Genomic DNA, 6646 nt, shown 5'->3' on the forward strand with positions numbered 1-6646 from the left:
AACAACCCCCCCACCCCATAATACCCCCCCCATAGCAACCCCCACCCCATAATACCCCCCCCATAACAACCACCCCACATGGAACAACCCCCCCCATAACAACCCCCCCCACCCCATAATAACCCCCCCATAGCAACCCCCCCCCATAACAACCCCCCCATAACACCCCCCCCAACCCCATAATACCCCCCCCATAATAACCCCCCCACCCCATAATATCCCCCCCCCATGGATGGGGGGTGTGGATGTGGGGGTCCGAGGGGGGGGTCTGTTGGGATGGGGGGGTTATGGGGGGGCTTATGGGGGGGTTATGGTGGGGGTTATGGTGGGGCTATAGGGGGGCTATAGGGCAGTTATGGGGTGATTATGGGAGGCTATGGGGTGGCTATAGGGAGATTATGGGGTTTAATGAGGGTTATGGTGTGGGGGGGTCCCCATTGGGGGGGTCCCGTGTGGGTCCCCCCCCCCATTCCCGTCCCCATCCTCCCTTATCCCGTTGTTTTGAGCATCATCCCCCCCCGCATCCCATTATCCCATTATCCCATTATCCCGTTCCCATGGCAGCAACGGGGATGGAGCCCCCTCCCCCAATGGGGGGTGATGGGTTTTGGGGTCCCCCCCCCCCCCCCCCCGTCCCCTTCCCCCCCCCCAGTTCGTGCCACATTCCCATTGCTCGTGACTGAACTGGGAGCGTCGCCCCAGTAACGCGCCCACGGCTGTACTGGGATGGATGGGGGGGGGGGGGGGGGGGGCACCGTGTAACACGTGATCCCCTCACATCCCCCCCCCATTGCCAGTGGTGTCACCTTCCCATTCCCAGTACATCCCAGTACATCCCAGTCCATTCCCAGTCCATCCCCAGTCCATCCCAGTCCATCTCAGTCCATTCCCAGTCATTCCCAGTCCATTCCAGTTCATCCCAGTCCATTCCCAGTCCATTCCCAGTCCATCCCTCTCCATTCCCAGTTCATCCCCAGTCCATCCCCGTCCATTCCCAGTCATTCCCAGTCCATTCCCAGTCCATTCCCAGTCCATTCCCAGTCCATCCCAGTCCATCCCAGTCCATCCCAGTGCCCCCCCATACCCTTCAGGACACAGACTGGGTGCCCCCCATCACCCATGGGTGGCTCTTGTGGGTCCCCGCCCCCCAACTGTGGGGTGGGCACGACGGGTCTGACACCCCCATCCAAACCAGTGACACCCCCATCCAAACCAGTAACACCTCCCACCCAAACCAGTAACACCCCCATTCAAACCAGTAACACCCCCCATTTAAACCAGTGACACCCCCATCCAAACCAGTGTCACCCCCCATCCAAACCAGTGACACCCCCATTCAAACCAGTAACACCACCCACCCAAACCAGTAACACCCCCCACCCAAACCAGTAACACCCACACCCAAACCAGTAACACCCCCCATCCAAACCAGTGACACCCCCACCGACACCCCCAGGCCCCATTGAATCTATGGGGCTGAGGGGGGGGTCAGAAGCACCCCAATGGGTGAGCACTGGGCCCTATGGGGGGATACTGGGGGGGGGGGGGGAGGCTCCATGTGCCCCCCCCATCCGTGGGTACCACTCTCTGGGTGCTTAGCAACGAGGCATCCCCTGCTTCCTGTTGCCATAGCAACAGTGATGGGAGATGCCAACGCACGGGGGGGGGGCAGGGATGCAGGGGGGGGCAGAGGGATGGGGGGGGCACATGGATGGGGGGCACAAGGATGGGGGCACAAGGATGGGGGCACAAGGATGGGGGGGGCACAAGGATGGGGGCACAAGGATGGGGGGGGCACAAGGATGGGGGCACAAGGATGGGGGGGGCACAAGGATGGGGGCACAAGGATGGGGGGGGCACAAGGATGGGGGGGCACAAGGATGGGGGGGCACAAGGATGGGGGGGGGACAAGGATGGGGGGGGGACAAGGATGGGGGCACAAGGATGGGGGGGCACAAGGATGGGGGGGGCACAAGGATGGGGGGGGCACAGGGATGGGGGGGGCACAAGGGGGGGGGCACAAGGATGGGGGGGGCACAAGGATGGGGGCACAAGGATGGGGGCACAAGGATGGGGGGGGCACAAGGATGGGGGTACAAGGATGGGGGGGGCACAAGGATGGGGGGGGCACAAGGATGGGGGGGGCACAAGGATGGGGGGCACAAGGATGGGGGGGGCACAAGGATGGGGGGGGCACAAGGATGGGGGGGGCACAAGGATGGGGGGGCACAAGGATGGGGGGGGCACAAGGAGGGGGGGGGGACAAGGATGGGGGGGGGACAAGGATGGGGGCACAAGGATGGGGGGGCACAAGGATGGGGGCACAAGGATGGGGGGGGGACAAGGATGGGGGGGCACAAGGATGGGGGGGGCACAAGGATGGGGGGGCACAAGGATGGGGGGGCACAAGGATGGGGGCACAAGGATGGGGGGGGCACAAGGATGGGGGCACAAGGATGGGGGGGCACAAGGATGGGGGGCACAGGGTTGGGGGGCACAAGGATGGGGGCACAAGGATGGGGGCACAAGGAGGGGGGGGGCACAAGGATGGGGGGGGCACAAGGATGGGGGCACAAGGATGGGGGCACAAGGATGGGGGGGGCACAAGGATGGGGGCACAAGGATGGGGGGGCACAAGGATGGGGGCACAAGGATGGGGGCACAAGGATGGGGGGCACAGGGTTGGGGGGCACAAGGATGGGGGCACAAGGATGGGGGCACAAGGATGGGGGGGGCACAAGGATGGGGGGGGCACAAGGATGGGGGCACAAGGATGGGGGCACAAGGATGGGGGGGGCACAAGGATGGGGGCACAAGGATGGGGGGGCACAAGGATGGGGGCACAAGGATGGGGGCACAAGGATGGGGGCACAAGGATGGGGGGGGCACAAGGATGGGGGCACAAGGATGGGGGGGCACAAGGATGGGGGCACAAGGATGGGGGGGCACAAGGATGGGGGGGCACAAGGATGGGGGGGCACAAGGATGGGGGCACAAGGATGGGGGGGGCACAAGGATGGGGGCACAGGGATGTGTGGGGCAGGGGGGGTGGAACCAGCATCACCCTATAGGACACCCATCAATGGGGACCATGGGATAGGGGAGCCCCCCCCCCACCCTATAGCATCTCTATGGGGCTCACAGCATCAGGGCGCCCCCATATCCCCCCCCCCCCGACGTGAGGAAACGGCCCCAATGTCACCAACCACAGTCCCAGTTTGAGGCACTGGAAACCAGTAAAGGAGGCAGGAGGATGAATGGGAGGGACTGGGGACCCCCCCCATGGGTCTGACCCACACAATGTGGGTCCTGGGGGCACTGGGGGGGTTGGAGTTAACCAGGGCCCCATGGATTATGGGGGGCCTGAGGGGAGTTGGGGGTCACAGGGACCCCCATGTGTGGGGTGTGCTATGGGGCAGGGAGGATGGTGCCATGGGGTGTCCATCATCCAACCAGCATCATCCTGCCCCACAAGTGTCATCTGTCCCTCTGTCCATCCTCTGTCCATCCTCTGTCCCTCTGTCCATCCTCTGTCCCTCTGTCCATCCTCTGTCCCTCTGTCCCTCTGTCCATCCTCTGTCCATCCTCTGTCCCTCTGTCCCTCTGTCCATCCTCTGTCCATCCTCTGTCCCTCTGTCCCTCTGTCCATCCTCTGTCCCTCTGTCCCTCTGTCCATCCTCTGTCCCTCTGTCCCTCTGTCCATCCTCTGTCCATCCTCTGTCCATCCTCTGTCCATCCCTCCTGTGGTCCCTCACACACGCATCCACCATTGCCCATCCATCCTGTCCGTCTGTCCATGCACCGTCTGTCCTTCACCCACCCCCTGTCCGTCTGTCCCTCTGTCCCCCCATCCATCCTGTCCCTCTGTCCTTCACCCGTCTGTCCCCTGTCCCTCTGTGTACCCGTGTCCATGCACCCTCCCCATCCATCCATCCCCTGTCCGTCTGTCCATGCATCCCTCTGTCCTCCACCCAATCCCCTGTCCCTCTGTCCCCCCATCCATCCCCATCCATCCTGTCCCTCTGTCCGTCTGTCCATCCCCTGTCCGTCTGTCCTTCACCCACCCCATCCATCCCCATCCATCCTGTCCCTCTGTCCCTCTGTCTGTCTGTCCCGTCCCCCCCCCCCGGTTCCTGCCTTGTGGGACACATCCCATAGCACAGACCGAACAGAGACCCCGAGGAATGGGGGGGGAAGGGAGGGGGGATGGGAATGGATGGGGATGGAGGGGATGGAACTGGGATATACTGGGATACAACTGGGATAGAGCTGGGATAGAGCTGGGATACAACTGGGATACAGCAGGAACACACCAGTAACACACCAGTAACACACCAGTAACACACCAGGAACACACCAGTAACACACCAGGAACACACCAGGAACACACCAGGAACACACCAGTAACACACCAGGAACACACCAGTAACACACCAGTAACACACCAGGAACACACCAGTAACATGGATGGATGATGGATCTCCTGCTCTCTCTGTCTCCCGTGTGTGTCCCAGGAGCACTTGTATAGGGTTATCCCTGGCCATGGGGCAGCCCCATATGGGTCACTGCCCCATAACCCCAGTCCAACCCCCCCCCAACTGGTCCCTATTGGTTATTGATGCACTGGGGGGTGATCAGCCCCATAAGTGCCCCCATTGCCCCCCCCCAGCTGCCCCATTGGGATGTCACCGTGTGCCCCCCCCATTAACACCCCACAGTGTCTCCAGCTCTCTCTATGGGGCAGCCCCATACGTGTGGGGCAGACACCCTCTGCTGTGGGGCTGGCACTGGAGCTGAAGCTGGGGGCACCAACTGCCCCATAGAGACCCATTGACAGTGCCCCATAGAGAGACGCTGCCCCATAGACACTGACCCACAGACACTGACCCATAGATACTGACCCATAGACACTGCCCCATAGAGAGACACTGCCCCATAGACACTGCACCGGTACCAGAGTCACCACCTGCCCCACTGAGACCCATAGAAACCCATAGATACTGCCCCATAAGTAGTGACCCATAGATACTGCCCCATAGATACTGCCCCATAGACACTGACCCATAGACACTGACCCATAGATACTGACCCACACACACTGCCCCATAGACACTGCTTTATTCCACAGCTTCCAGCCCCACAACCATGGGACCCAGACCCACAGACCCACAGACCCACATCAGACCCACAGCATCTCTCAGCCCCACAGAGAACCCACATCCCATTGGGTCTATGGCAAACCCAATGTAACAGAACCCAGCTCACCCCATGGCCACCAGCCCCACAAGTACCCGGAGCTCAGCCCTATGGGACCCCCAAGTCCCCCCCAGCCCCATAGGACCCCATCTCCCCCCAGCCCCATAAGACCCCCAACCCCCCCCAGCCCCACAAGTACCCGGACCCAGCCCCATAGGACCCCCAACTCCCCCCAGCCCCATGGGACCCCCAAGTCCCCCCAGCCCCATAGGACCCCCAAGTCCCCCCCAGCCCCATAGGACCCCCAACCCCCCCCAGCCCTATGGGACCCCCAAGTCCCCCCCAGCCCCATAGGACCCCCAAGTCCCCCCCCCAGCCCCATAGGACCCCCAAGTCCCCCCCAGCCCTATGGGACCCCCAACCCCCCCAGCCCCACAAGTACCCGGAGCTCTGTCCATGGTCCTGAATCGGGACCGGATCAATGGGGCCCAAGGGGAGGACACAGACCCCATAGGGTGACCCTGACCCACACATATGGGGCGGGGGGGGGGGGAGGGGGGTCACGTGTCACCCCCCCCATTGTGTCACCACGCTCGGTTGCATTGGGGCCCCCACGAGGGTCCAGAGTCCAACGTGCTGACGTCATCTTACGTCATCACGCACCACGTGGGGTGTGACCCCTCCCCCCCCATCCCCCATCCCCCCCCCCCCACAATGGGAGGTACCGGTTAACCCCATTGTGGCCATTGGGGGGGGGGGGACCCCCAAACCCCATATATAGGGGGATAAAGGACCATCAATGGGGTCTATGGGGTCTATGGGGCCTATGGGGCAGACCCCATCAATGGGGCCCATGGGGCCGACCCCATCAATGGGGCCCATGGGGTTTATGGGGTCTATGGGGCAGACCCCATCAATGGGGCCCATGGGGCCTATGGGGCCTATGGGGTCTATGGGGCAGACCCCATCAATGGGGTCTATGGGGTCTATGGAGTCTATGGGGTCTATGGGGCAGACCCCATCAATGGGGCCTATAGGGCCTATGGGGTCTATGGGGCAGACCCCATCAATGGGGCCCATGGGGCCCATGGGGCAGACCCCATCAATGGGGCCTATGGGGTCTATGGGGCAGACCCCATCAATGGGGCCCTATGGGGTCTATGGGGCAGACCCCATCAATGGGGCCCATGGGGTCTATAGGGCCTATGGGGCAGACCCCATCAATGGGGCCTATGGGGTCTATGGGGCAGACCCCATCAATGGGGCCCTATGGGGTCTATGGGGTCTATGGGGCAGACCCCATCAATGGGGTCTATGGGGTCTATGGGGCAGACCCCATCAATGGGCCCATGGGGTCTATGGGGTCTATGGGGCAGACCCCATCAATGGGCCCATGGGGTCTATGGGGTCTATGGGGCAGACCCCATCAATGGGGTCTATGGGGTCTATG

The sequence above is a fragment of the Melopsittacus undulatus genome, chromosome 21, assembly GCF_012275295.1.
Source record: "Melopsittacus undulatus isolate bMelUnd1 chromosome 21, bMelUnd1.mat.Z, whole genome shotgun sequence".
Classification (NCBI taxonomy): Eukaryota; Metazoa; Chordata; class Aves; order Psittaciformes; family Psittaculidae; genus Melopsittacus; species Melopsittacus undulatus.